Consider the following 5186-nt stretch of genomic DNA (forward strand, 5'->3'; position numbering starts at 1 on the left):
CTGTGTCTGGTGGAAGCAGGCCTGTGGGAATAAACTGAGCGCCTGTGGTTACTACKACAACAAACAACATCCTTCGGAACAGGTGCAGATGCACTTGATGTGCTTGTAAATTAGGGGTCGCCACGAACAAAGTCTTGTTGTCCCTTGTTTTTCGTGAACGTTTTGTTTACACATTTTAGCAGATGCTCGTATCCAGAGCAACTTCAGGAGCAGTTCGGGTGAAGTGCCTTGTTAAAGGTCACATCGGCAGATGTTTATCCTAGTCAGCTTTGGGGATTCGAACCAGCAACCTTTTGGGTTATTGGGCTACAGGTGGGTTATACGTGCCTTTGGTCAGTGCTCTTATTCCTGGCTGGCTGGAGATTACAGCCATCACAGGCCTGGCCTGAGTATTAAGAAGGAGCCTGGGAGGCCGGTGTAAGAGGAAGGCACTGAGCCTGAGAGGGTCAAGGCCATTGGTACCTTCAGCTCAAGTTAGATCACAATACTGGAAACACTATGGTTGCAGGTTCAATTCCCGCATTGGCCAATTAAACTGAATATGTGCCACTGTCAATGAAAGCTCTGTTAGTCGCTTTGGATAAAAGTGCCTGCTGAATGACCATGTTATTATTATATTATGTAGTATCAACATTGAAGATTTTATTTTGGACTATAATACAAATTAACATAGCAGTTTCTTCCATTTTGAAGGGACTTTTGATAAAGGAATGTTTTCGGTTTGCTTATCATGAAAACGGTATATGCTACGGGTTTATTGTACAGTATTCACATCGTTTTTAATTTTATGAGGATTTGTATCAATGACACTATTTGTGAATGAATGTGAATGTCATATTGCTATAACAAATTGTTTATAATACAATGTGTTTGGAAATAAAACTAACCTGAAAACACAGCTATTGCATTATGTTACTTACGTTGCTGAATATGCATACACGGTGTAAATGTAAGGAATAACGGTAGAAAATGCCATAATATTTCAGAAGGTGAGAGAACGAATAAGGTGAGGTCGCGCACAGGCGCACACGCATCCTAAATTGACAGGACGATGCTGGGCTGCATTCCCATCATTATATGAGCAGAGGAGGATCCCAACACACCGATAGTGAAAGAAACAACGCCTCTGGATCAGAAAACCTGTATTATAATCCGATAGAGTTTTATCGCTGTAACCATGTCCGCCGGAGGAGACTTGGGGAACCCTCTGAGGAAATTTAAACTCGTCTTTTTAGGAGAACAGAGCGGTGAGTCGAGCATTTTGGAGAGCCTTGGAGGCTTGCTTGGTTATCACTTGCCAAACATGCTAATGCATCCTGAAGGCCATAACTGTGTTATTTGGTCTATTTGAAAGTTTTCACTATTTWGTAAATGTTTTGAGAGGTTGTGTTATATGTTAGCTCAATCAACCAATTCACCGGTTGCTGTCACGATTTTGTTTTTGTAGAAAATTTGATTAGTCATCCATTGTGATCTTAAACGTCATGAAATAAATCTATCTTCCCGGGTTTCCAGATGTTCATATTTTATTTAAACCAATTTCTCTATTTAAACATGTTTTATTTTAATGTATAATTGGTATTAGAGAAAGATTACAGTAGACGACGTGAAATACGAATTTGGATGTTTTGATGTGGTGCAGTGACCGGCAGAAAGATTCGTTCTGTTTCAAGATTATAATAACATGTTATCACAGTTCCATCGTTGATTATATGCGTAAATGTAACATTAAAATGTATGACATGACAAGCTATAATTTTTTTGAGGTTTAAAAGGGATAAATAGACAAACAGTTCCCATGTGTCAGTCCGGGACACACCCAGGTTGGCGATGTCTGTAGAATATATAAACCTCGCAGTCACTGTCTCCAATCTCCATCACTTGACTCACAGTTCCGTAACAGAATGATAGTCACGAATGGTTTTTCCGTGTCGTAACATGATGATGTATTCAATAATTCAATCATTTAGGGAACAATGACTGTTCGTGGGAAAGGCACAGATCAGGGGGAGGGGTCCAATAACAGATATAATGGTTTACGCTAATGACAACCTCTTATGGAATAATAGTGGTCACTGGGTCAGACCTCAGACAGTCCGGAGTACGCTATACACATCATCGGTACAACATGGAAGTGAAAAATACATGGTTTATTGATATAGAATGGATCTGTGTTAGGGTGTGTGTTGTGTGTGTTGGTGTGTGGTTGTGTGTGGTGTGGTGTGTGTGTGTTGTGGTGTTTATGTGTGTGTGTGTGTGGTGTGGTGTGTTTTGGTTTGTGTTGTGTGGTGTTGGTGCGCTGCTGCGTGCGTGCGTGCGGTCTCGTGCTGCGTGCGTGCGTGAGGAGAAAGAAAAGAGGAAATTGTGTCACTCCATTCCATTATAGTGAATGTTCCATGTGCTGTGTGGCCGTGTAATGTAGCACTGTATGTGTTGTTGTGCCGTGTGTATGTAATGAGTTCATGGCTTCCCATAGAAAATTAATCTGAGATGTGAGCTCCCATGGGCCTGTGTGTGTTGTGTTTGTGTTGTGTGGTGTGTGTGGTGTGTTTTTTGTGTGTGGCTGTGTTGTGTTGTTGGTTTTGTCTGTTGCGTGTGTGTGTGTGCGGAGCATGTGTGTGAGCATGTGTGTTATTGCATTTGTATGTAGCTAACACCCTAATGGTTTTCCGTAAGGTATGTGGTAATGTAGCGGTGTGGTGCTGATTTCAAGCCTGTAATGGCCACTGCCCATAGCCTTCTGTAGGTTACTAACTGTGATGTACTTAGCTACAAGGAGCCTAAGACACCTAGACAAAGCGAGTGCAACATTATCCATAGGCTAGTTATTGATTTCGTAACTGTATGTATTTAATGTATGTATGTATGTATGTATGTATGTATGTATGTATGTATGTATGTATGTATGTATGTATGTATGTATGTATGTATGTATGTATGTAGACAATGTATGTTCTGCACGGTACGTACAGGTAACTGCCAAAATAAATGAAACACTAACATAAAATGTCTTAATAGGGTGTGTCAGAACAGCTTCAATGCACCCTGACAATAGATTCTACAAGTGTCTGGAACTCTATTGGAGGGATGTGACACCATTCTTCCACAAGAAATTCCATCATTTGATGTTTTGTTGATGGTGTTGATAAACGCTGTGTCAGGCACAACTCCAGAATTATTTTGGCAGTTACCTGTATATATGTATTTGATAGAAAAAAGTCAAGGGGTCTGAATGCTTTCTGAAGGCACTGTATGTACAGAGCATCAGGAAAGTATTCAGACCCCTTCCCTTTTYCCACATTTTGTTACGTTACAGCCTGATTCTAAAATATATTAAAWAAAAMAWWWTCCTCATAMATCTATGCACAATACCCCATAATGACATGATTTGGAAAGGCACACACCTGTCTATATAAGGTCCCACAGTTGACAGTGCATTTCAGAGCAAAAACCAAGCCATGAGGTCAAAGGAATTGTCTGTAGAGCTCCGAGACAGGATTGTGTCAAGGCACAGATCTGGGGAAGTGTAGCAAAACATTTCTGCRACATTGAAGGTCCCAAAGAACACAGTGGCCTCCATCATTCTGAAATGGAAGAAGTTTGGAACCACCAAGACTCTTCCTCAGCTGGCCGCCCGGCCAAACTGAGCAATCGGGGGAGAGGAAGGCCTAATGTCAGGGACGGTGACCCAAGAACTCCCGATGGTCACTCTGACTGAGCTCCAGGATAGCCCTCTGTGGAGAATCGCGTGGCGAAACCTTCCAGCAAGAGCAAAATCCTCTGCTATGCTACACACCAATACACTATTTCGCTTTATGGCAGATTAAAGCCGACAACAACCGTGAATAAGCGAAGTCTCACTCATCAGATATATGGTAAGACACAATGCAAATCCCCGCTTGGAGTTCTAAAAGGCACCTAAAAGACCTCAGACCATTGAGAAACAAGAGTCTCTGCTGTTATGAAACCAAAATTGCATCTTTGTTGGCTGCCAAGTGTCACCTCTATGGAGGTAACCTGCACATCCCTACCTGGGCGCCAAAGCATCAGTCCGCGAGCCATCATGCTGTTTTGTAGGATTAATATGTTATCCGGACAGAAACAGAGACGACGTCCAGGATACGAGCGGCAAAATCGAGACGACCGAGCCCAACCAAACCTACACGAGATCGATTCTTCTCTTATTCTATGATCGACAACACACCTGCTCCAGAGCGCTCAGGACCTCAGACTGGGTCGAAGGTTCACCTTCCAACAGTACAACGACCCTAAGCACACAGCCAAGACAATGCACGTCTCTGAATGTCCTTGAGTGKCCCAGCCAGAGCCCGGACTTGAACACAATCTAACCTCTCTGGAGAGACCTGAAAATAGSTGTGCAGTGACGCTCCCCATCCAACCTGACAGAGCTTGAGAGGATCTGCAGAGAARAATGGGAGCATCTCCTCAAAATACAGGGGTGCCAAGCTTGTAGCGTCATACCCAAGAAGACTCGAGGCTGTAATCGCTGCCAAAGGTGCTTCAACAATGTACTGATTAAAGGGTCTGAATACTTATATAAATGTGATATTTCAGTTTATTATTTTGTATACATTTGCAAAAATGTCTGAACCTGTTTTTGCTTTGTCGTTATGGGGTATTGTGTGTAGATTGATGAGAAAACCCCCCCAATTTAATACATTTTAAAATGAGGCCGTAACATAACAAAATGTGGGAAAAGTCAATGATTGTATGATATATACCTGTATGTATGTATGTAGGTATGTATGTATGTCAGTCATGTATGTATCGTACCTGTAATGTTCAGATGTATTATACTGTATGTATGTATATACTATATATGTATGTATGTGTATTATACTACATGTAAATGTATGTAAATTATGTATGTATGTAGTATGTATGTATGTATGTATGTTGTATGTATATACTGGGGATGTATGTATGTATGTATATATACTTACAGATATGGATGTGTATCATATACTGTATGTATGTATGTATGTAATGTATGTTGTATGTATGCTATGTATGTATGTGTATGTATGTATGTATATACTATATGTATGGATGCTGTATATATACTGTATGTAGGATGTGTGTATGTATATTACTTCATGTCTGGATGTGTATATATACTGTATGTTATGGATGTGGTATGTATATACTGATATGTACGTGATGTA

General features: G+C 40.9%; 1 pseudogene; it reads left to right on the forward strand.

Annotated features, from left to right (window-relative positions):
- The first annotated feature begins 1039 nt into the window (after positions 1-1039).
- Positions 1040-5186, forward strand: part of LOC111978935 (ras-related protein Rab-6B-like) — a 22908-nt pseudogene continuing 18761 nt past the window's right edge.

The sequence above is a fragment of the Salvelinus sp. IW2-2015 genome, linkage group LG19 (assembly GCF_002910315.2).
Source record: "Salvelinus sp. IW2-2015 linkage group LG19, ASM291031v2, whole genome shotgun sequence".
NCBI lineage: Eukaryota > Metazoa > Chordata > Actinopteri > Salmoniformes > Salmonidae > Salvelinus > Salvelinus sp. IW2-2015.